This window comes from Pimephales promelas, chromosome 14, assembly GCF_988280905.1.
Source record: "Pimephales promelas chromosome 14, fPimPro1.hap1.1, whole genome shotgun sequence".
Taxonomy (NCBI): Eukaryota; Metazoa; Chordata; class Actinopteri; order Cypriniformes; family Leuciscidae; genus Pimephales; species Pimephales promelas.
In genome coordinates this window covers 30356386-30384032 of record NC_142782.1, presented here as the reverse complement: position 1 = coordinate 30384032, position 27647 = coordinate 30356386, and the positions used below count along the sequence as shown (strand labels likewise).

General features: G+C 36.4%; 1 long non-coding RNA gene across 1 annotated transcript; it reads left to right on the top strand.

The window, feature by feature from the left end:
* Positions 1-339: 339 nt before the first annotated feature.
* On the top strand, positions 340-26470 carry LOC148973746 (uncharacterized). Its single transcript, XR_016146549.1, has 5 exons — positions 340-579; positions 6989-7415; positions 8052-8282; positions 8820-8911; positions 23549-26470. It is a non-coding gene; the product is annotated as an uncharacterized LOC148973746 (long non-coding RNA).
* Positions 26471-27647: the final 1177 nt, after the last annotated feature.

Here is a 27647-nt window from a genome sequence, read left to right as displayed (position 1 = left end):
TTTAAAGTGATCCTTAAAACTTTGTAGCATACCATTATCATTACTCTATCATATATATATATATATATATATATATTCCCTTGTCCTCCTTTATATTTTCTTCTTTTATATTTTATTTAATTACAGAAACTTAGAGGTTCTTCTTCATTTTATGAATTAAAGTGGCAACAAAATATCAAAGTCCCTCTTTTGTATTTTTTTAGTCCAGAAACCCTTGCTGTTAGCGACACCGGTGGCCGTTAACTGAACTGCAGCCAGCAACTAGTAGCTGCTCGAGCTCGCTCTCGTGGCTCGTGCACATAACGTATATGCCTACCATAGACTGATGCCGACCCTGAGGCAAGGCCCCAATACTTATTTACCACAATGTTCTTTTACGTTCATCGCTTTTAGAGGTAAAAAATAAGTTGGAAATACCTTTGCAGCCGTCCATGAGAGAGATTAACGTTATGCCATTATGTGCTGCGCGCTTTCCTCTCAAGAACAAAATAAACAAACAACGAAAAAGGAGAGAGCAGCAGTTAAGAAAGCATCTGATCAGGTCTGCAATTCAACGGCATCATCATGTCGACAGATGAGGTAACGTTAACGTTAATTCAAAATTACTATTATGAAAATTTGAGTAGCCTATAATGACAATGTATTATATAGATCTTACTATGTGAGACTATAGTTTGAATTATTCAATTTTCTTTCCATGACACATTGACATTATACTTTACAAAATGGTTCTTTCTGCATTATCCTAAACTTTTAAGAAGAGAGGCTCTCGGGAGCGCGCTAACCGTCACATCCTTTTTCCTGGCAAAAACGTCCTTCACATAAAAAACTGTCTACAGGCTTTCAAAGACAAACTACAAAATGGGGAAAAGTTTTTTTTTTTTTTGAAGTTTTGTTCACACATTCGCAATAAAAAGCCATTAATAAATGAGAATTTTCTTAAAAACAGCTCATAAACACTATTTGACTGTGGAGTACGGTGAGACGGATGAATATGACGTACGAGGTGCTTTGAATAACAATCAGATATGTGCCAAGTGCCCTTCACCTTTAGAACATTTTGTACGTTACAAGAATTTTCTTCTTATCAAGAACCATATTTTGCTGCAGGTGTTACAAACTGCTCAGAGACTTCAAAATGCAGCTTTACTGGGACAATTCAGAGTGGGAATATAAAAACTAAAATTATAACCATTTATGCATGAAAGTAGCCCATATTATGCAATCATTTAAGACATTTACTTGTAAGAACCTTAGCACAAGTTAAAGTGTTCTTTAATATTGAGACAAGAACACAAGGGATCTATAGAACCCCTTTGATCATTTCCCCCCTCTTTTTTTCTTCTTTTTAAAATTATGTCATGGTGGTTGAGATCTCTAGACACTGGGATAGCATTAGGGGCACCAGAGTGTTTTTTCCTGGGAGGCCATCAGGAATGGAATTACAGTTCAGTGGACAGACAGTCAGCCAAACCCTGCTGCTGCATATTTCATATTATCCAATATATGCACCACGCGCAACATGCTACTTGTCTTTAGTGACCTAGAATGTGCTTAGCAAATTAACAAGTAAAACAAAAGCAGGGCACAAAACTACTATAATGGTTTCAGCGAGATAATCGTACTTCATCACCACAGGAACGCTCATTTGGACTGACTGGCTTTGACAGTGATCTCACTTTAGAATGATTTTCTTTCCTACCGGTGTGAATAACTTGAGTGGATCATGGGTTTCTTACCACCTGCTGTCACAGAATAGATTCATTTGAACACTATAATCATATTACATATCAAGTTCTAGACTGTACGCCACTATGTTTTATGTGACTCATTTGGCATTTGCACTCTCATTTATATTGTAAATTACACCAGCATAGTGGAGAATAATTCTTCTTTTGAAGATCATCAAATGGAGTTCATTAAAGAAGCACAGATGCTTTGTATTACACTTAAAATAATGTTCTGGGCCTTATGCAAGTTATGATCCTTCAACAGCATTTGTGGCATTATGTTGATTAAATATTTTTTTGACTTGTCCCTTATTTTCAGAAAAAAAAAGAATGCAGCACTTGAATATAAGTAAATGGGCAATATCATTTTCAAGTTAAAATTAATTATTTAGTTAATTTATAAAACCTTCCATTAATTATTTTGGCAAAAATGTTATCTTTAACTTCAGAAAAAAGATTATTAAGCAAGTTCTTGCAAAATCATGTTAACAACACATATTGTTAAGTGAGTATTTTAACATTTTTATGGATTGGCCCCCTAGTTAGGAAATGTGAAAATTTATTTTTTGTATCACTAAATGTTGTTGATTGTGCTTAACTTCTACTGAACTTATTCTAGTTACACATAAATAACCTATGTAAGTAGCCTAACTAGTGACTTTATTTTATAATCTCTAGAAGTGCTTGAAACGGACAGGAAAACACAAATGCACAACTGATATCATGTTTAATCTTAAAACCAGTGAAAGTTTATCTGTTTTTCAATCTGTGACCACTTGTGTGTGGCCGGCCTGGGGTCTTTGTAGGGCAGTGAGTAGGTTAGGACTAGAAAAGCAAAAGGTTTATTTTAGAGGAGATGTGTTTTGAGCCAGAAACGATGTAGGAGGTGCAGACAGGTTCGTAAGATATCGTTTCAGATCTACATGCCAACCACTCTGCTGTGTGTGTGTGTGTGTGTGTGTGTGTGTCTGTCCTCTCCTCTGATGAATTAGGGGGCATGTAGGTCTCTGTGGAGCACACTTTTAGAAGCGGTGGATTCAATAGGTGCTATTCTTACAGGCTAATTACTCTCCCTGGCAAACGTTCTTTGATACAGAGCTTAGACTGGATTTTGAGTTGGACTGTAGAGTATGGTGTAGACGGATGAATATGACTCTAATGAACGAGGTGCTTTCAATACCATTCAGATATGTGCCAAGTGGCCTTCACCTTTCGAACATTCACATTGTACATTACAAGAATTTTCTTCTTATTAAGAACCATATTTTGCTGTATAGGTGTTACAAACTGCTCAGAGACTTCAAAATGCAGTTTTACTGGGACAATTCATAATGGGGATCAATAAAGGTCAAACTCATGGGCAAACCATACAAGTATAGAAATAAAACTCAAAGGAAATGCCATTAAAGACTCTGCATAGAACGAGTGTAAATACTTAGCCTATATAGGCAGAGTTAACAAGGGTAATGAGAAACAGCTGCAAGTAATCAAGCATAATGAGTTTGGGAAATGGGTCATGGAAAATGCAGTCCCTGATGAGATAACAAAGACAGGAAGAGAGCCCTCTTGTGGCTATCATAGGAACTCCGGCTGGAAATGAATAGTCATTATTTTAGCTGCTAGTGCTACAAACGCGCACACACACACACACACATATATAGCAAGGACACATTCAATTTCTCAAAAGTGACAAATAATGACATTTATAATGTTAAAGAAGATTTCTATTTCAAATAAATGCTGTTTTGAGTACAAGAAACGTACTCAAAATAAGCATATTAGAATGATTTCTGATGGAACGTGACAAAAATAGAAAATATTTATTTGAAAATTGTAAGAATTTTTTGTGGTATTTGTACACTCTTAGAAAAAAGGGTTCATTGGGGTTACTACAGTTGTAGTAACACATTTTAATCATGTTTTAATCATGTAACATCACATTTTAATCATGCTGATTTTTGGAGGACAAAACTGAAATGGCACTCTTCGTGTGATTTTTATTAACTGCATAAAATCTTGAATTTTGTGATCATTCACATGCATTCATAAATACATTTTAGGGTCTTGATGTTTGTCAATAATATGAAATAAATAATCCATAAAGGACAAAACAAATGAAGGAACCCAAAAGGTTCCTTTCTGGATAGAACCTTTTAAGGGTTCCAAATACGTAGCGCTGATAGAACCTTTTAAGGTTCTACATAGAACCTTTTCTTCTAAGAGTGTAGCAATACCAAACAAAACAATTGACGGCTTGCATTACCAAGATAAATCATGGTTTATCTTAATCTTTATTAAGATTTAAGAAGTGTCTGAATTTTGGACAGAATTCAAGAAGAAATTCTGTAATCAACATTCAGTCACACAATCCGGTATGAGTAGCGTCTGGAGCAGAGAGACTCTCTCCAGTGTTAAGTGTTGAAGATTGCAAGGCATGAGCCCCCGCTGCCAAGCCCAGCAGGAGAACGCTGACTATGATGTAGTGGGGTAGCAGCGGGATTACGTAAAGCCATGAAGGTGACAAGAATGTTTGAAACTTCCCATATCTTCCTTCCTATCTGCCTCACACTTACACCCAGACGGACACCAAACCAGCACCGTAGTGTCTAGTAGGGAAGATACAAAGTGTTTTGTCAACAAAGAGCATGGCAGCAGAGTGTTGTCTTCCAGAGAGTGTGAGAGAGGGCTTTAAATCAAACCCAGGCATGGTGTGATAGTACAGACAGCAGCTCTCACTTCTAAAACAGTCAGGGAATGTCTATCTCCCGCTAGTCATCAGAACAAACAAAGAGGCAGTAATGTGAGCCAAACAATGTCTGTTAATGTTCACCCCCTGTGCCCTGTGATTCCTCCGGCAGGCTTCTGTGCGTTCACATGATGGCTGTTACATAAAGAATACAGCACAAGTACACTGTCATTTTTTTTTGTGCGCGCAGTTTTAACAGAATAATGTAAAGATCTGTTCATTGTGAACTGTAAGTTATCTTATCGTTCAAAATGCATATTATATTTAAAAAGGTTTTTTTTTTGTTGGTGAAAGATAAAACAGTAACAAGGATACATACAGTAAGTCTCTTCATGATGCATTATATTGCATTTATTTGCAGTCTGTTTAAAAAATACAGACTGTTCTCATGAAATGGCGTATGTATGACACGCCAATTCGTATTTTCATTTTTGGCTGATATCAAAAGGCATAATTACTTTTCAGCGTGTTGATGAATGTCGTTTACTTAAAGTTGCATTATTATGACCTACCCTAACCCCGTCCCTAAACCTACCCGTCACTGGGGTTAATACCATTTATGAGTCTTCTCCTACCATCCTAGGAAAAAAAAATATCGCACCCCAGATGTAGATCTACATTTTGCTTCGTTTCGCTCGGACATTTAACGGCGTGTACATACATCACTCGTACATTGATTTAACAGCGGAGATATACACGCGGATAGAATTGACTGACTGAATTTGATGTTGTATTGTGTTTTTGAGCTGCACTGAAATCATTTATTTATTTATTTATTTTAAAATCAATGCTGGATTTAAAAGAACTTGACGTATGTGATGACAGTCACTGCCACTTGATCCACGAGTGACCGATCCGCAGCGCCGCTGAATATTTATAGCGAGCGGCCTGTGAATGTTATGAGTGCGGGTAATGAAGTGTGAAGATCCGTGCGCGATGACAGCCAGAGTACGAAAGGACAGCTCACATTATTAAACTGAGCAGTGTATCCTTGACCGTAAAACTTTCATTTGCTCAAATATTTGCTCATTTAAGATGTCCTGATAGTCACAACCTTTCCAATGACAGTGTGAGGGATTCTATTGAGGAGGGTAAAGTTACTGTTCGATAGAATTTGACTGTACAGAGTCAGACTTTGCATTTGCTTGCATTTAAATGAACATAAAAAGGCAATTTTATTCTAATTTCACATAAATTAAATTACGTAATTAAATAAAGCCACCATGAAATCAAATCACCAATTCTTATTTTTATGGAATATTGCAGTATTTATTATAAATGATTTATCTGTGCACATCTTTTTATTTATTTATTTTATGCGGACTTGCAATCTTTAATAAAAATAAATTAAAGATTTTTATTATGTCCTCCCCCCACTTGCAGTGACATCTCTTCTCTGATGGCGTGTTTACTGGCGTGAGGGGCGGGACAACCTGTCACTCACATGAGATCCACCAATAGCAAATTTCAAAATCAAGTCCCACCCTACATTTTTTTTGTTTGTTCAAGAAGCCATTTCACTTGGACATAGCCTACATTAAAAAAGGGAATAAAGGACTATCGCAACTTGCGTTTCATGTCAACTTTGATAAATGATAATGATAAATCTGTAGCCTCTATGGATAAATTTTTCTTTGAAGATTCATATTTGGGAAAGTAAATCTGCTGAATGGACAGTTTGTGATACGTGTAAATTTTACACAGTATTTTTTTGTTTTATACCAGGACATCTGTAATACAGTTTAGGATGTCATTTTCAAATCCTACTTATACATTTTATAGATTTTTCAATATGTCTTTAAGTCCATAAGCTGTCCTCCATTAATCATACAGGGGGAGATCAGTAATGTTTATCCGTGTCTTGTGACCGGACCCTCTGGAGACCCATGAAAATGTGACTGGAAAATAGTTTGTATCAGTTTTTACTATATCATATATAAAAAGAGTTAATGATCTGTGAAAATTTCATTAAAAATCAAGCCCATTATATTCAACAGATATTTTATATTTAGGGAATAATGTATATGCCATCTTTACACTTTCACAAGCACTTTTTATGGGCAGTGTGGGCTGGGAAAAAAACATGATAATAATATTAACCATCCATCATTTCTAACCGCCCATGTTGATGTTTTGTGAACAAATGCAGACTGGAATGCCATGTGCTTTAAATGCATTGGCCTACAAACCACAACAGTGTCATCTAGTGGTAGAACATCACCACATGGACAGTGGTAGAATATCACCTACATATTTCTGAACAATTGTGATATTTTTGTCATTATATCATTCTGTTTTTCTTGAATTATCTTTTAAAAGAGTTGATAATGCAGCAATGTGTCACATTTATTGGGTCATTGGTTTTATGTGATTATAATGATTATTTTTAAGATAAATATATATTTAAAGTCAACTGGTCTGATTAATATACTTTATGTTATTTAAGATTTTTCTTTTTTGATGAATTTATTTAAGGATTTCCCCTCCTCTTTTTCCTCCACTTTCTAAACAGCTGTGCTCCCCACTCCAGTCCAGTAGGTGTCAGAAATGCACCTTGTGTCTGTTTGCCAACCACCACAATGGAAAAGCAGGTGTACTGCTGTAAAAAAAGTCAGCAAGGTGAATCTCCAGGAACAAGATTGAGCATCCCTGCAGTTTTCTACAGGAACAGTTACCCCCAAAAATCCTGAAGATAAGTGTTTAAGTCATGGATGGATCTTTGGGATATTTGAATTAACAACTTTGTTAATCATACAGGACATTAACTGCAATAAGAGTCATGGGCCGCATCCAAAAAGCACACTTCCCTTCTATATAGTTGGCTCATATGATCTACTTCTTCCGGAGAGATTCTGAAGTGATGTGATGGACACTTTACTATCACATGAGGCCACAGGAGAGCATTTGTGAATGGCAGTGAAGCGAATCAACTGACCCTGGTACGTCACATCATAATGACAACATGGCGAACGTCCACTTATTCACTCTAAACACATTCATACTATATTGAACATACTTTTTTTTAGTGGTCGTGTTACTTGTTCAAAATAAGTACCTACCCAAGAGAGATTTTAGAAGCAGCCATGCGCTGCATCTTAACATGCCTACTTTCATACTATATAGTTGTCGCAAAACAGTGAGCTGAGAAGTATGTCCGAATTTATATACTGCTATAATACTTATATACTGCTATAATACTGCTTCTGGTGAGATTCTGAAGTGCACATTTGATAGACAGTTTACCACGAGGCCTCGGGAGAGGATTTAAATGGCTGTTAAGTGATGCAACTGAACCATAGTACACAATTATAGAAACTGCAAATGTAGTATGTGTGAATTTTAATCATTTTACATTCATTCATACTATATAGATTAGTACATACTTTTGTAATGGTCACAAAGTAAGCTTCAAACCACATGTAGTACTTACTATACAGTACGCGATTTCGGATTCAGTGATGGTCATTTGTGTTTATGCCAATTTACCTCATGATACTTGCCTTAGATGGGAAGAATCTGATTAAAAAAAACAACAACAATGAGCTAAATTTGTGGCCTCCTCTCTTCCATTCTAGTTCAGGCATCACCTGATGCTGACATTTCAAAAAGAGGAAGTCCATTCAGTGAATGCTTATATGATGTCGGGAAAGTGAAATGTGAAAGTTTCGGTTTCCCCAGAAAGAAGAAGTTTACCGGCCTCTTACTGGAAAAGACCCTCCCACTCCACCTAGACCTCAGTTCCACATATTGCACAAACAATAGAAAGTCTCAGCGGGCTGTATTTACACCACGGGATTGGAAAAAAGGTCAGAAATATCAAAGTGGGGATGACACTAGATGTGTGTGTTCGTTTGTTATTGCCAACAGTTTACAACATCATTTGGACTGCACTCAATTTTCTGTTTTGTTTGGCTGTGATTGTTCAAACTCTTCCAGTCTGTCCATTTCCCGTTAAGATTCTGATTTCACAACAGTTTGCATTCAGACACTTTTATCCATAATGGTTTGCAGTACATTAAATGTGTACTGTGTTTACTGGGAATCAAACCCATATCCGTGATGTTTCCAGCATAGTTCTCTTAATAATATTAAACACATTTTATATCGCTTTATACAATGATTACTGCGCATACGGATATCAATGGCCTGATTTTTTTATTTTTATGTTGTTTGTTTTGGTTGTTGATTTATTGTTTTCTTCATCCCAAAATGAACATTCTTTTATTATTCACTCACCTTTGTGTCAGTTCACTCACTGTGAGATAGTTAAATTCCAGCTTGTTCTTCACACAAATCTGCATTGTGGCTTTAGAATACTTGAGACTGTTCCTTTGTCCTTCTAGGAGCTTAACAACAAAAGTCTTCTTCACTTTCATTGTGTGGAACAGACCTGCTTGAAGATCCTTCAGAAACATCTTCTCTCCACAAAGAACTGGTGAGTTTTTTTTAAATTTCTTAGGTGAACTATTTATTTTTCTTACCCTTTTATTGCATTGATTCTCAACCTGTTTGACTCCAAGACCTTCATATATATATATATATATATTAGGGCTGTGCAAAAGTTAATTACGATTAATCGCATCCAAAATAAAAGTCTCTGTTTACATAATATATTTGTGTGTGCTGTATATAATTATTTTGAATATATAAATACACCCACATGCATGTATATATTTAAGAAAATATGTTATTCATATATAAAATATTTATATTTATATAATATAGATTATGTATTTATAAATATATACAGAATTTAACCGCAAATAATTCTTAAATATATACATGCATGCATAGGTATTTATATATACAAAATAATTATATACAGCACACACAAATATATTATGTAAACACAGACTTTTATTTTGGATGCGATTAATCGCAATTAACTTTTGCACGGCCCTAATATATATATATATATATATTTGTGTGTGTGTGTGTGTGTGTTTTTGCTAGATTTCTATGAAGAAGAGATTTGAGGGTTACACTTTATTTTGAGGGTCCTCTTCAGACATTTGGTTGACTAAGGAGTAACAATATACCTACATGTCAACTAATTCTCATTAGACTATTAGTGGTCTGTTAGCGTTAGTAGAATAAGTTGACAGTCAGTATAATGTCTGTTGGGGGACAAAAACGTTAGCAGTGTTAGCAGGTATTAAGCAGACAGTCTTATACTTTACTGAGAGTTAGTTGACATGAAGGTCCAAGCTTATAATTAACTGAATGCCAAAAGAGGACCATCAAATTAAAGTGTTACCTACGTAAATGTGCCCATAATGTAGGGTTCACCAGACCCCAACACGCACACAAACACACAGAGAGAGAAAGACACTGATAAAGAAAATGTTTTTTTTTTCTCAGTGAATTAGATGTTTGATGTTGGAATTATGCGTTTGTGGCAGTTATTGCCAGCAGGGAGCGCTACATCACATCTATTGATGATAATAAGCCTGTTTTTTATCTTTACACAATCTAATAATTCCCTTAGTCTAATTCTTAGTCATCGCATTTCAAACCTCATGAGCACATGAACTTTTAGATCACTGTGTCCTTTCCCGAATATTTCATGTTTTTCTAGTAATGTTTTTGTCCACCCTCCCTGTCTCCGCTGTACATAACATTCCTCAGCTGAAACGGGACAGATTCTGTGGAATTGCCTGGGTATTCTCCTTCCTGCCTAATATGACTCTGTTTTTGTTCAGAGAACTGTTTTTGAATTTATGGGGATTTTGGGCATCCGGGATGGACCTTTGACCATTTTAGGGAAATTAAAAAATGAGACATGCAGCTGACTGTACACTTTGGTGAGGTCAAGCATGTTGTAGTTTTTTTTTTTTTTTTTGTATTGCTGGTTCATCTTGTAGTAAAAGGCTGAACTGCTCTTGTGATGCCAGACTGGTGTAAATGGTTCCCATGGTAACAGTGGAGTCTGGCTTCTGCCCAAACCCTGCACTGTGCTAAAACAGACAGAGCATTCTGGGATATAATACATCACAACTACCACCATCACCTTACCTAACCCTGCCTCCCACTCCCACAGCCGTTTAGAAGAGAAGAGGAGCTTGAGTAACTGCATCAATGTGTTATATTTGGAAATAGTATCCATCACCATTCAAGCATTTTAGAATCACACATTTTTTGAGAGCTTCAGGACGCAGATTTTAATGTATTTTTTTAAATTAAATATTATTTTTATTTTTTACAAAATTGAAGACACATGTCTTTAAAATGAGTTCATTAATATTAAGGCCGTGAAACGATTAATCGCGATTTATCGCATCCAAAATAAAAATTTGTGTTTACATAATATATGTGTGTGTAGTGTGTATAATTATTTTGTGTATATATAAATACACACACACATGCATGTATACATTTAAGAGATATTTGCATGTATAAACTTTATATAAAAAATGTATATTATACATACATATTTGATATATTAATATTTTCTTAAAAGTATACATGCAATGTATAAATTTTTTCTTAAATGTATACATGCATATGTGTGTATTTATATGTACAAAATAATTATACACACTACACACACATGTTATGTGAACACAAACTTTTATTTTGGATGTGATTAATATATTAATATATATTAATTAATATGCCATGAACTACTTACTGTAAGTTGATTGCATTTTCATTTGAGGGTTTTATTTGTAAACGTCTCTTGAATTTTTCATAAGTTAATCAAAACAGACAAAAACAATTTGATGTCTGGGAAATATAATCACAAAATGCTATATATATATATATATATATATTGTACATTGTAATATTGTGATGTCTAAATTCACTTCTAGCATTTAATTTTATTTTTATTCTGTGCATTCCTTAAGCCTAACTGCACAATTATATGCTTTGCTGCATTTTATGATTTGCATTTAACATCCTTTTTTCTTGCTGTCTGCAGCCCACCATATGAGAGAACGTTATATTTAAAGCATTATGTCAATGTATTTTAGAGTAGTCCTCTCTGCACATGACCACTGTGGTTAATCATCATATGGCTGGAGAGAATTCATTGACCGACAAGTACTATAATCATTCTATGATCATCACAAGATCAAAACACTCTGTAATTTGGAAAAAAAAAAAAAAAAACAGGCTGTGATTCCAAGCATGTTATTCCTGTTAAGGAGGTTCTGAGAAACAGGCCCTTCTGTGCCTCCTCGGCTGATCGATAGATGGCGCCGTAGAGCCCATGAACTCTGTGTCTGCTTGGCACATCAACACAGTACAGGTCGTGTGAATCTGGCTTCATCTCAAAGCGCTCTGAATCTGTCATTCACTGTGTAGCTACAAAGATTTTTTTGTTTTATTTGTTCCGTGCTGAAAAGGACACCGGTAAGAAGGAAGTGAGGTCTTTTAATCCTTGCATTGTTTCATGGTAGTATTGTTTTTAGCATTTCCACATTCCCTTATAAGGCTCTGTTTCCTCATTTGAAAACTAACAACAAAGAGACATCTTGCAGTCAGTTAATCTCATTATTATACAGGATTTTATTTATTTTTTAAGACATCTGTGAATATCTTTCCTAAGACGTAATGAGTGGGGCAGTGTTTGATGTGTCAATACCTCTTGCCCTTTAAGAAGCCCTTTGGCTTTGCTCATGTTAAGGTTCATGAGGAAGGTCAACCCTTTTTTTCCAAATGCTGAAAACAGCAAAGGTGTCAGTTTTTTATTTCAGAGTTACTTTCAAATCCCACCTCACTGTGTTTGTGTTATCATTTAATACCTTATCAGATCTCACTTCATTATGCGGCTCTCTGGAATACTTGATTTTGATTGGTTAATGGCAGCATTCTCTGACTTGCGTGTTCTGTAATGTTAGTCTGTGTCAGGGTTGTGCTGCATTCCGAATTAAAGAAACGTCTCCCTTTCTGTTCATGAGTTTGAGTTTAATTGGCCACGCCCAACTGGAAGGTGGAATTGGTATTTGGATTAGAATGACATGAGGATTTCACTGAATTGTATTTCAAATACCAACATGACATCATGACTTTTGCGTAAACAACATACACGCCACTTTCAAGTCAAGTGGCATGTTATCTATACGCATTTTGAGCTATCCGCTTGTATGTGTGCATGTCTACGCCGTTAAATGTCCGAGTGATTCCGCGTGTATGTACACGGCGTTAAATGTCCGAACGAAACGAAGCAAAATGTAGATCTACTTCTGGGGAGATTTTTTCCTAGGATGGTAGGGGAAGACTCATAAATGGTATTAACCCCAGAGATGGGTAGATCATAGATTTATACAGTGATGTAACGTTAAGTCAACGCCGTTCATAAACACGCTGAAAACCGATTATGCGTGTTGATAGCACACCAAAAATGGAAATACGAACGGGCGTGTCATACATACGCCATTTCATGAGAACAGTCTGCAAATACAGGTAATGCATTTTGAGAAATGCCTTCTGTTTAAATTCAAGAATCTAATTGGAATTAAAGTCTTTCTCAAAGCAATTCTGAATGGTGCACAACCTTGGCTGTTAGCAACTTAAACGCTTGCTGTGCAAGTTACATCTCTCTCATTACTCCACTTTCTTGTTTCTTCCACATAATTTTGACTTCATTTATCCTCTTCTGTTTGAAATTTCTCTATTTTATGTTAAAAATATATACACTTATTTGATAAGTTGGCAATAAATCCAGTTTAGGATGATCAGGACGTAGAGGCGGAGAAAATAAATTGAAAAATGACGGTGCGATTCAAGATGTCATCAAACCAATCTTCCTCCATTTTCTTTAATCTAAGAGAGAATGTGAAGAATCTGTGGTTCTTCGTGACACATTTGTTCTGACAAACATGGATTGAGGAAGACAAAAAGCTACAGGAGGTGCTCTGTAACCTATTGGTTCCACGAACAGCCTCTCTGAACTCTTTCCCTGACCCCAATTTCATCCTATGTCCGTGGTCTCTTTGGACGCCCCAGTCATCTGTAATTGGTTTTGACAAGTCTCTGTTTTGCAGTGTGTGGGAGCACGCTGTCTTTGGTGTACCATGTCCATGAGGTTCATGGGAAGAAGCTAGCAAAGCCCGGCCCAAATCTGAACCCCCCCCACCCCTCCTCTTGTCTCCTCCTCTCCAATCTAGAGCCATTGGCTGGGATCTCTGTGGTGGAATGCTGCCGGGAGCCCCAACCCTCCCATTGAGTTCACCCTCCCACCCATTAGGAATTCCAGCAGGGCATTGTGGGTGGGATGAATGGGGTCAGAGCCAAGGAAACAAAGTAGGAAGTTTTCACAAGAGTGTAGCCTTTGTTAATGACTGCTTGTTTTTGTTTTGTTTTATCCAAGCTTTATCCAAGTCCCCTGACCAGCAAATAATATTTAACAGAAATTAAAATTTTTCTGCATTTTGTCCCCACTTACAATGCTAGTAATGGCTTCATGCAAAAATCTTTCGTTATACTTAAGCATATTTTCTCAATATTTTAAATTGGTTGATCTCTTGTTGACTATCTATCTGTCCGTCCGTTCGTACGCCATCCATCCATCCATCCATCCATCCATCCATCCATCTATCCATCTATCTATCTATACATACGTCCATCTATCTATCCATCTACCCATCTATCCATCTATCTATCTATACATACGTCCATCCATCACTCCATCTATCCATCTACCCATCTATCCATCTATCTATCTATACATACGTCCATCTATCTATCTATCTATCTATCTATCTATCTATCTATCTATCTATCTATCTATCTATCTATCTATCTATCTATCTATCTATCTATCTATCTATCTATCTATCTATCTATCTATCTATCTATCTATCTATCTATCTATCTATCTATCTATCTATCTATCTATCTATCTATCTATCCTGATGAAAATTGTTTAAAACCCTCATAATTTATTTTTGCAAATCTATTTAAGCATATCCAAATCCATTTCTAAATTAGTTTACCTTTAATAAAGCAGTTTAAGGAAGTTTATTGGCGCCACTATCCTTCTGGGGGCATCGAGTTCAACTGATGTAAAGCATTTTTTTTCTACCGAAAAAAAAACTGCCATTCATTTATTGTGTGACGTATTGGTGTCAGTGCAAGTGCAGGGACTAGTCGGTGTGTTTTGGTCTCACACTGAGTCAGTGCGTTGCATTCTGTGTGTGGCGCGGGACCCTCGCTCCTCAGGATGCTTTTGTGAGGGCCTCCAAAGAGGCCAAGTTCACAAAGACACAAAAGCGGGTAAGAAAACGGGAGGGAGTGGGGTGACAGGGGGCAAGCTATCAAAGGATATCAGCACTTTCTTAGAACCGCTGCTTGCTAATGCATTGTGATTTGAATAGCAGAGCGGGTGAATGAAATGAAGACTTGTAAAGAAGATGAAAAACTGAATTTGATAATGCATGTCAGGCCTTGTGGAATTCCAGATGCTTTTGAAACAACTGAATAGGGAATCGGTTGTGTGAAATCGTAAAATAAAAAAGATCACACGCTTTGTTCGGTTTTAAGAAACTTAGCAGGAGTTGTTAGAAAGATTGCAAAATCATAAAAGTGCTGTAAATATATTTTATCCACATATCACAAGTGTATTAGCAGATAAAGCGCTCTATTTTCAAACTCAATCAGCTCTTTTCATCCACTTTTCTCCAGGCAGGCGTGTATCTCTCTCTCTCTCTCTCTCTTTTTTTTTTTTTTTGTTGGGAGTGGGTGAAGAGAGCAAGAGGGATCCTAAATCAAATAAACATCGCAGCCGTGATTGCTTCATCTCTGCTTTCCAAGAAAACCAGACATCCAGGCTGAGAATAAACTCTATTTGCATTGTCTCTTCCGGCCGTGGACCTCTAAGTGTCTTTTATTGAATCTGGTCTCATTAGAGAGCTGGACCAGCAGAGATGATGCTGCTATAGACAGCACTCAACTAAAGCACTTATATCCAGCTATACATATATGTGTGAACACTACACAGTGTTTTGGATCTGTAAGATATTCCTTACACCTCTTGTGTCTCTTGTTGTTACAAACCCAGTTATTTATGGCACTGATCTTGCGGGCTCATTAATTATGGATGATATGTTGTTGTCGTGCATCCTGATTTAGTCATAATGACTAAGTTATTTTCGTTGTGATGGGAGGATTGATTTGCTTTGAGATTTCTCTGCTCCGTTGACAACCTATTTTGCTTTTTTACAATCAACAATTCTACAGCAGCAAGATGTATAAATATGCCCCTGATAGCATATGACAAATGCCTTCCCGTTTATGGAAAGTGTTGTAGTTAATTTCCATAATAAAAATGTGGTATAATGAAAATGTGACAGAGTTTGACAGCTTCTTATTTGAAGATCCCGTATTAATTAGTGCTTGAAGCTACTGTATTCCTAAAAAATAGGGTTTGTTGTAAACCTCAAACTTTGATTATTAAACTTCAGCAATGAATTATGCACATATTCCATTCAAACTTTTTGTAAATCATTACATATTAATTTTCATCTATTGCATATTGAATTTTAATTACTCTTCTTAATTGCTCTTTATTGAATTGTGATTGGTCGTGTATTCTTTGCATATTTTTAATCATTAATAGCCACTTTTACACGTTGATTTCCATGTACAGCTGATAAAAAACAAGTTTACATGACATCACTGCCAAAATAATTAAAATAGAATTTGATAATAATCAACATTCATTATAATCACCGTTTTGGCAGAAACTATGGTTACCATAGTCATTTTTTGTGAGGCTTAAATTAAACTGTGATCAATGTTTTAACACACAGATGCGATTGGAACCAAAGTGTCAAAACAAAGATACAAATACTGATTTTTCTTAACCATATTGTTAACTGGAGAGAATGTGAGCAAAACGTGGCATCAAATAAGGACAAAAATGCTTAGTTTCAGCCTCCAAACAGCGAAAAGACCTTCGTTTTTTTTGAAGGAGGCCAAACCACCTGCCAGCATTGTCTGTCTCCATGCAGTGAGGGGGAGCAGAGCATGAGGGGAGGTGGGATGGTGGGTAGCTTCGGTTCTCACAGGCTTCAATCTCTCAGAATTCCCGCCAACACCCCTCTACACACTCACACACTCCTCAATGCTGTTTCACGGCCATTGCCCTTCAATACAGACCTGTGGAATGAGGGCGGTCAAGGTGACCGAGAGAGAGAGAGTTGATTGGTCAGAATGTGTGCATGGAAAAGGAATTTTTAGGTATATTTACATTATTATTTTTGATGGCCAAGGAGAAAATAAGTTCTGTGACGACAAAGTTTATGATTTCAGCATGATAATATTCACAAATGAGCACAACATATGCTACATAAAGTATAGGCTTTTCTGCGTTCCCAAATCCTCAGGAGTGATTTGTGGAGTCAGATCCTTTGAAGAACTCCCTTAAAAAGCCTATTAAAAAGTCTTAGCAACATATTGTAACCTCCACAGCAAGAGATCAGAGAGTGAGGGTGAAAAGCAACAGAGACAGAGAAAGAAAGAGAGTGAGCATTTGGGGGTCATCATAGATCACTTAGCTTGTAACAATGTGTATCTGAAGTGCTTAACCCGTAGTGGGTCCCTTCACAATGGCTCAGATCAGCGGTTCACAATATAGGGTCTCACAGAGGGCAAAAGATGGGCTAGAGATGAGAGCGTGGTGGCCACCTCTCCCTTTCTCCCTCTGTCTCCTTGTGCCTTTACGGTCCCCTGTGGGGATTGTCCCATGGATCACTGCACAATATCTTCCCTCATTATTTTTCCAAACCACAATTTACCACTTTCTCCTGTCTAATGAGCTCTATGTTGGCGTCCCAGTAATTCAAGAGATTTACATTTTTGAATCTTGGTAAATTGACTTTAATGAAACCTATTTATTGCTTCACTTGCATGGCACATTCTTTAACATAAAACATATTAGTGTTTAATTGGATACATTAGGGAAAGAAGTAGCTCATACAGTTTTTAATTGAGCGTTTTAAGAGTGAATTGGTGCCAGTGGTCACATGACACATTTCGATGACTTATGTTTATTCTCATCACAGTCAAAAACATTTCAAACAACTATCTTTATTTCTTTCTTGCTTGCTTTCTTGTTTCAATACTATTTATATTCTATTATTTGCGTTTAATTTTATTTTTATGCCTGATATTTTTGGATCTTGGCAGCTTCAGTTCTAGTTCATGTGAATGAAGAAAATGGAAAAGACATTGAACATCACTTTTTGTGTTCCACGAAAGTAGTAGTAATGAAGTTTTATAAAGACAGTATAAATGATGCAATGGTTAAAATATATTACAATGTCATGTAAAACTATACTTTTGAATAATTAAAATAGCATTAATAAACATTCGCTGCATTAATGAAATATATTAAACTCCCTGACTTAACCTACTGGACATGACTAACATAAGAAGCCACATATATCTATTTAAATGTCTATGAGTCGCACAGAAACTTCTGTAAATTATAAAATGATTCATCCAAAACAATCATTGTAGCCCTCAAACCGTATTCACTTTATAGCCCTTAATCCTGTAATTGTGGACAAATGTGGGCACAGAGGACTCAGGTGTGATCCTAATTTTTATTTATTATAAATGTTATATCACTGTCTTCGATAAAGTTTTTCCTATCCATTTCTGGTGTTTTTTTTTTTATTTTGGGGGTATTTTGGAATTCATTTACTTCAAAAAGTACCATATTTTCTATGTAAATGATGCTTATTTTTATGTTTTATGTTTTTTTTTTTTTTACTACATTAAAATATCATTCCAATAAGTTTTTTGAGCTAAAACCTAAAGATGAAGTGACTTTGCTGTCATCTGGTGTCTTATTTTGGCTTATTTTAGAATAAATGACAGTTTTTCCCATTCATTTCTATGGGTGCCCATTTTTGACCCAAATACAAGATTAAGGAGTTTTTATTTTTCACCCACTTAACATTGTAGAATTGAGTCAAAAAAAAAAATGTCCGCGTTCAGGAGGCAAACTTAGAAAAAGTAGCCAAGTCTTGTACCGATCAGATCAAGGGAAGTATTTTTTAAAAATAAATCAAAACTTTTTTCCCCACATTTGTCCAGAATACGGTCTTAGGGTTAATAATACATGAAGTCGTGCATTTTAAGGTGATTTTAGTGTCTTAAATATAATCCCAATTTACTAACATTTACTCTAGCATTTGTTATACATTTTTACAGCACGTTTGTATTCTTTTTTTATGGCTATGACAAGAATGGATGTTTGTTTAATCTGACTAATTTTCTTTTTCTTGAGGCATCCCCACACCCATTTAGTGTGTGTGCTCATAAAGAGAACACTAATGATTTCTGTTCCTTGTCCCCATGCCCTTCCCAAACCCTAATCCCAGCGCAATAATGAGCTGTGTGTGTGTTTGTGTCTTGAGGGGGATGGGATCCTGTTATTGTTAACTACAGTCGCCCTCATTGAACCCTTTAGCTCAGTCCATCAATGGTGTTTTTGAGATTTGGTCCCCTCAAACAGTTTTTAAGGCTCTGCATCTGGATAGATCCTTCATTAAATGCGACACATTTAAAGTTTGCAGGTTCTCTTGGGATTTCCATTAAACTGTCAATGGGCCACCCCGATGTCAAGAATCGTGTCGCGGGGGACTTGTGAAAATAGATCTCATCTTATATTTCTTATCAGCACTGTGCAGAAATGCCCCAGTTCAAAACAGAGATCCGTGTGGCATATGATTTCCTCTGTTGTAGTTTATTGGAATTTGGCTAATGAGAAATGCTCATGGGAATGTCTTAACATTTAAATGAACAGAGCAGCTGCTAAAAAAACACACACACGCGCCACAATCACATGAATGCGATCTGTAGTGAGTAAGTGAGTGTGTTTGACAGGCTGCAGGGTGTCACTGCTTACACATGTGCTGGGTCGTCCCGTGGGAAGTGTGCGGTCATGTGGTTTAGGAAAAGGTCTTCAATTGTTATTCAAAGGAATCGGAGAACGGTCACCGGATTTACAAAAGACCTGCGGGTTAAAGTATTCATAGCGTCACCCTCATCAATTTACCATTTTCCTCATGCTTAACCTTTACTGAATAAGCCATGTGACGTGCGCTTGTGTGCATGAAAGCGTGGACGGATTTAGAAAGTTTGCTGTCGTATAACAGATTTAATGAATCGTGACAAACGATCCGTTTATTGATGATTACATAGGCATGACTCCAAAACCTGCATGTGTAAATAATATTTCAAGGCATATTAGACATGCTACTGATGCATAGGCTCATCAAATACATCAAAACATTTGTGTCTTTGCTTTCCTGTAAAATAGTAAATAAATTGCTGTGTAAGATTTAACAACTCTCATTCAGACATTATATTTTGGATTATTTCAACTTAACTAAATGTAATGAAGTTCATTTGTGAAACAAGACAAAATCTGCCAATGGGGTAAGAATAAACTTTATTCAACAAAACATAAGAATATATCTTGAAAAAAATGTTGAACTAAAACTAACTTAAGACAAAACTATTACGCCAATGGGGTAAGGAAAATAGACTTAATTCAAGATATGTTCTTTGAAAACATGAAAACAATCGTTGTAAACTTTTTTTTCTCCAGTTAATTTAAAAAATCACATTTTAAGGATGTACATATTCCCTGAACAATGATTTAATATTAATTATACTTATTATTACACAATATATACACTGTAAAAAATATTTTCAAGATTTGTCATCACAACATATTTTCTTTTGTCAAATCAACTTTATAATAATTTATTTAGTTGAACTTATTATTTTTAGTTTCTGATGGTTAAATTAATCTACTTCATTGTGTTAACTCACTTTTTCCAGTTCAATCAACTTAAAATTTTAAGGCAACCCGGGTTACTTACTTTTTTAAGTTAAACCAACAATATTTTTTTACAGTGTAGTAATCATAAATTTTTTTTATTTTGTCAAATCAACTTAAATAATTTATTTAGTTCAGATAACATATAATTTTGAGTTTCTGATGGTTAAATTAATCTCCTTCATTGTATTAACTCACTTTTTCCAGTTCAATCAACTTAAAATTTTAAGGCTACCAGGTTACTTACTTTTTTAAGTTAAACCATCAATATTTTTTTACAGTGTACTTATTGTTGTTGCTGTTATAATCTACTGTAATATTGCCTTTTATATTGTAATCTACTGTAATATTTCCTCCTACACAACTATCAAATTTGACGCTTCAAAAAGTTAATAAAGAGATAGTCAAACTAATCCCTGTGAACTGAGTGGTTTAGTCCAAATTTTCTGAAGAGACAGGGTCGCTTTATATGATGAACAGATTAATTTAGGCTTTTATTCACAATCAAACATTGAACAGCGAACGTAAACAGAAGCTCATCTGAAATCCTAAATTGAATCGGTTCATCATATAAAGCGATCGTGTCTCCTCAGAAAATCACAGACAAAATGCTCTCAGATTTAATTAAAAAGATCTTCATTTGTGTTCCGAAGATGGATAAAGTCTGAGCTTTTTTGGGTGAACTAACCCTTTAAAGGAGTAGTTGACTTTAAAATGAAATTGACCCCATGATTTACTCACCCTCAAGCCATCCTAGGTGTAAATGACTTTCCTCTTTCAGACGAATACAATGAGAGTTATATTAATAAACACCCTGATGCTTCCGACCTTTATAATGGCAACATTAATCGTTTCAAGCGTCATTGCCCTGTGACCTACTCTTGCTCTCTTTCTGTCACTTAACACCTGTTCATCTTCCCAGGATCCTTTGCTCCTCTTCACCTTTTAGTGTCTGACATACTTCCACCTGCTTGGGCCAGTTGTACCTGATAAAACAATTCAGATGTGTTTCCCCACACCTGGACCGCTCCACCTGTTCTGAGTCCACCATTACTATCCTCGCACACTTATCTGCTTCACAGCTGTCATGATGGGCCACAAAATGCCTCTATTTTTCTTGAAAATGTTCTCGGTTTTTCTGCCTATGACATGGTGATCAGTGTGGAGCTGCTCATTTTGACACAGATCGGCAGGTTCAGTCTGTGATAGCCAGGCATCCATCATCAGCCGTGTCATTAATCTTAATTAGATTACAGATAATGGTGTGGTTCTAGACCTGGACGTTATATTGAGCATCAGATTTACAGCACGTCCGATCGCAGGTGTAGCACACAGTAGCAGCTGGGTGAAATGGGACTGTTTAATGCATTAATACACATCAGGGAGGGGAGAAGAGGGGTAATTATCTCTGTCAGCAGCTCCTTATGTTCTTATGGGCTGTGGGAATGAGGAAAGGAGATTGTACAATAATGAATATCTTTAATATGAGTGTCAAGAGATATATAAACCCCAATTCAGTTTAAAAAAAAAATCATTTAAAGACATATTTTATCCTTCCCGAAAAAATTCTGTCATTATTTCTCATTATAGAAAAGGAGATCCTGGGTTATCTCTTTTCTTTTTAATGTAAACAAATATGGATGGGGGTCATAACATGGATTTTTTATTTTATTTTAATTTGTTCCTTGCGGTTCACTTATAATGTTAATAAAGTTTTTTGCTCAAAAAACAAATATATATGTAAAAAAAGAGATTATTTTCAACCCTCATTCTGATCCTCTTCCTGAAACTGCATTTTTAAGGGGTGACTCCTTTAAGACTTGTCAATAAACAGTCAGCCCAGCCCAGTCACTATTGCGCATGAGTAAGTGGTTTGAAAATGTTACTCACATAAAACACTATGAAATGATGATTTGTTATGCTGACCGTTTCATCTGTCAACAAAAGTTTCGTTGCAATCTCTCCATTACACTGTGCCTCTACAAAACAGTCAAATCCTCAGAACAAACATATAGTCCTCCGACGTGATCCATGACGCCATTAAAATAAATCATCCACTTGTTCCTGACACTGGGTTTCTTCTGAAGTTTTGACAGAATTTAGCAAATGAGCTGTTTAAACAAACATGCCTTGATGCTTCCATTTACTCTTCCATGATTTGTCCTGTTGTCCACTCAATCGCCTGGAGTATGCCAGAAAGTGAGCATGCATCCAGTGTAGACAGTGTCAGTTATTATAATGGGTTCTATTTGCTTTTGACACGTGTCAGGTGTCAGTCGTTAAGCGACTGAATGCCAGTGGGCGGGGCCTATGATGCGAAGATGTAAAACTGTTCATCGATGTCTTGCTCTGGAGGCAGTCGTATGCAAATGTATTTCCTGTGTGAAATCATAAATCCCGAAATATCAAAACGAGCCAATTTTCGAGCTTGATCAAATAAATCCTTTGTTTATTATGAGGAGGGCGTACTTGGTACAAAGACCTCTTTTAAGTCAAAACATCAGGGCAAATTTGATTTCTCATGTCATGATTAATCAAAATGACAGACAATAGCAAAAAAATCATGTTAATGGTATTTTTCAAGTTTTGGTATATGATAAAGAGTGACCAAAAATTCACCTTTGTCTTCCAAAAAAAATATTTGGAACAACATGAGTGGAGGTAAATGATGAACTTAAGTTATTAAGTTCTTATATTCTCTTATAAGAAAGTAGTATTACTGTTGTTATCGGTAACTAAAACTATTCAAAATTGTTTTCGGTAAGTGAATAAAATTAGCGACAAAATTACTGGCTAAAATTACTAAAACAAAAAATCAAATAAAATTGAGCTAAATAGAGATACATTAAAACAAAAACGACAAAGCACATAACAAAATTAATAAAAGTAAACTAAAAAGCTAATAATTAAATAATAGTATATAAATAATACTGACATGACACTTCACAGAAAAAAAATGATTTTGACTGATTTTGAGTTGTTATTTTATTGTATTTTTAATTCATCTTACATTACATTGTCAATACCATGGTATATGAATAATCACACCTACTGTAGTCTGTTCTTCCATCTCTCGTTTACTCCAAAACCGTGCTTTCAGAATGAATAAGATGCACAGAGAGTGCTTCAAAAACGGTTATCATAGCAAATTATGTTTCATTGTATGCTTGTGCAATTTAAATTTCATCCTTTTCAACACGTCCTGATATTTACATTCAGGTCTCCTGGCACAGCTGTAATTGTTTTGGCATCTGTGTTCTGTGATTACAGGTGCAGAGGCTACGGTGAATCCAAAGTGTCGTGCTGGGAGATCAGGCGGACCGCAGCTAATGAGAAGCACTCGTCACGTGATCCGCAGGGGTGGCCCGTGCTGCGCCGGAGACATCCAGGCAGGTGTTGGGAGTCACGTTACTATGGAAACAGAGAGATGACACCTTCGGAGGTCTGTCAGTGCAGGATTAGCCTTGTACATTCGCTGATAAACCTTGGGTTTGGGTACAGCGTCTCGACACAAATTAGATGCGGGCCCGCCCTGTCGCCAGAAAAGCATGCAGATGTTTACGTTTCAGGATATTGATTGTATCTCATCTGAAGTATTTGCACTATCAGCACATTGCGACACTGAAGTTCATGATAACGTCACTCGCTGGTTGCAGCAGGACTGCCTTGTAGAATCACAATAGCTGTGTTTCCATCCACCTATTTTTATGCGCATTTTTGGATATCGCATAAAAAAAGCGGGCTGGAAATGCACAGATGCTCATAAATTGTGCATAAAAACGTATGCGCTCAATTGAGTCGGATACATTTTTTATCCGATAAGAAAACGCGCATTTAGAAACGCATTCACTGAATATATTCTGCGACGCACACCAAGCATCTTCTTGTTGCAATGTATCTGAAATGCCTGAACAAAGTGGTTTGGTATAAATACCTTCCAGAACTAATCTTACACGACTGCATTCCTAAACAGAAGGCATCCAAAAGCAAGATAACGTGATCACGTTTATTGCGTTTCGTCTGCGTGCTCTGAAGTGCAAGTCATTTATTATTTATGAAAATGATAATACACATTGGCTTCTACTGAAGAAACGTCCATTTTTCTTGGTGATGATCTTTAGGGCCAGTTTATCAGGAAGGGACGATTTTATTCCCTCCGGCTCTCTGGATTGAAACGGTGCTTTGTTCACAATTGTTAAATTTGCAACTTTGGATGAAAACATACAAATTGAAATGAAGTGAAATGTTAGGGATTGAGCACAGCTCCTTTTCCCCATGATTTTTGTTTAGTAGTGACGGTGCTCAAGCATTGAATGGTTAATTCATCCAACCACAGTATTAGGATTTTTGTCGTCATTTACTCACCCTGATGTTCCAAACCCATATGGAGCAACATCTTGCAAAGTCTTCCTAGAGACACGTGCTAGCTAGCAATGATTAGACTTAGATAGATTTTAAAGTGACATAATTGAAATAAAGTTGATTGAGGATTTTGATTTAAGACTAGATTTTAACCTTCCTTGCAGAAGATTTGAAAAATTGAATGCAAGTTGAATTCAAAACATTTCATGGGGGTCAGCAGGAAAGCCATTCATGACATTTATGAGATTTTCATGACATTTTTTATTTGTTTTTCCAGTTATATTACCTAAAAATCCTTGAAAAAAGTCCAGCCCAGTCCAGTTAGACTAAATAGTCTTATTTAAGATATATAATTCATATATAGATTTCATATATCTATGAAAATGTTTAATATCGTATACGTCTCGTCTAAAGGTTTTTATCATATTTGATAGCATTTCCATATTTGATGGTCAAATTGTGACCATGAAAAAAATGGAAAACCTGGTGATGTTTTTTTACACACTTCCAGATTTGTGATCCTCTGGTATTCTTTGATCTGCCTTACAGTGCATTGTAAATACCACAGTATATGAATAATACATAATGATTTGGTTGTGCATTTTATATTTCATCCTTTTTAACTGATATTTACATTTGAGTACTGCTTGAAGAACACATTTGTCTCATTTTAGGGATTTAAGGTATTTTTACTGGAAAACAAGACAGTCATTTTTCAGTGCATACTACTCTTCAGCAAATGTGGGGGTTTTTTTTAATGAAAGTTTGATCTTTTCCCACCTTAATACATCTATGTTTGAGCCTGCTGTGTTGGATCAGTGTTTTAGTGAGTCTGTAAAGGTTGAACCTCTCAGGCTTCATACTAACATTTTCGAAGCTGTCGACACTTGCTAAGTAACCATATCCAGCCTTGACGTGGACAGAAATCAGTGTTTACAAAATCAGCATGTGACTCCAACTTTTCTGTGACAGCTCTTCTGTAATCAGCCGACCTCACATTGGAATCACAGGACAGGCTGGAGTCAGAGTCACACATGATCTTATCTAAGACAGAAGGCTTCATGTGTCCCTCACACAGAGTTCCCGATCCTCGCATTCCAGCGGCACAGGCTCACGGGTCCTGATTTGAGTCATTGTGGCTCACGGGGCCCCCTGCGCTGAGAGGTCTAATGTTGGGTCTGGCGTAAAGCCCTGTTCTCTTTGGCCATATAAGGACCCTTTCAGGTCTCTTGTTAGCTGTGTTATTCTTAGTCTGTTTTCAGAGTGAAATAATGACATCGTCTGGAGGACTTGCCATGAATGGAATTGGAAGGGATGTGGACAACACTTTTCCTGGTTTACACTTTGATATCGAGGAACTGAGCAGCTGCGGTGCTGGTGGTGTTATTGTTATTGGAAATCCATTATGTTAGTCAGAACTGCTTCTGATAAACATTAGTCATGGGTGTTTCTGCGACAAATCAGCAGGAATTACATTTATCTTTTGAGATATTATTAGAAGAGTTCATTGCACTATGAAAACAGTCAATAGGATTTAGAGGTTGATGTCAACATGAATTTCTACATTTGTGATTTGATCTAATTTAAGAAATATTTACTAATAAAAACGTTTTTGGCCAGACTTAATGCAAGATCGCCTTCGATATTATATAATAGTCTGTGCAGCCAAAGTAATGTCAGTGGAAATGTAGATTATTATATTTTGGTTAAAGATTACAAAGAATAATAGTTTTTTTTTGTTTTTGTAATAGCATCCTGCCATGAGTTCTTTTGTTTTAAGAAAGTTAATTGGGAGAATTTGTATTTTCTTTTCTTTTTTATTTCATTTCCCTTGTCACAGTACTTCTGAAGCAACATGACATCATGACTTTTGCGTAAACATATACGCCACTTTCGCGCCAGGTGGCGTGTTATCTCTACGCATTTTGTGCTATCCGCGTGTATCCGCGTGTATGCGTATATGTCTACACCATTAACGTCCGCGTCATTCCGCGTGTCTGTACACGCAGTCAAATCTCCAGTCATAAATGCCATTAACCCCAGTGATGGTTAGGTTTAGGGACGGGGTTGAGGTAAGTCATATATTTATATAACGTTAAGTCAACGGCGTTCATAAACACGCTGAAAGGCGATTATGCGTCTTGATAGCACGCCAAAAATGAAAATACGAATTGGCGTGTCATACACACGCTATTTCATGAGATCAGTCTGTCTGAAGATTTTCTGAGGTCAACGTATACGCTGATTTCACGCATCTGCCATTTTTTAAATCGAAAGCAAGACTCCGGCGGGAAGAATCCCGTAAGTACAGATAGACAAGCAAGCAAGCAGATAGACCGCTTCAGGTTGCTGATCATTTAAGCATTTAGCAGCAGATTTCAGCATAGATTGTCTCGATGTAATGCATGAATGTTTAAAACCATATTGGACCTGACAGCAAGCCCACTGACTTTGTCTTAGCAGGCCGTGTGCGTGTGTGTTTGTGACGTCAGGTGAAAACATTAGCAAAACAGTCTTCAAAAGAAGCATTGCTGTCATTGGGTTTGCTAACATGTCTTTAGAGGGCGGGGTTTTGGAGAGAAATGTTGACGTTTGCAAAATGTTACAAATAAGTTAAAAGCACCTTTCACGTTGTTAAAGGTATGTTTAACAGGGAAGATAGAGATGCACATGCTGATGTTTCCTCTACATTTGTTTGTGTGGGAGTATCAGATTAAGTGGACACTAGCTGTCTCATCAATATTAGCAATTCCAAACATTTGCTCACTATCCATTTGTAAGACAATTATCATGCCTTATTTTTACCTCTTTAACACACTGAACAACAGTCACATCTGTTTGGAGTAAAATCTATGATCCACTTTAGCATCAGAGAGATAATGTTAGCTCTCTGTAATAGCGTTTGCTTTAGACCCGCATGGATGGTGTATAATTGAACAATCTTTTCTCTCGACCTAATTGCCCCCCTTCTTTAATTCCGACACGCACGTTTTCCTCGTCCCCTCCC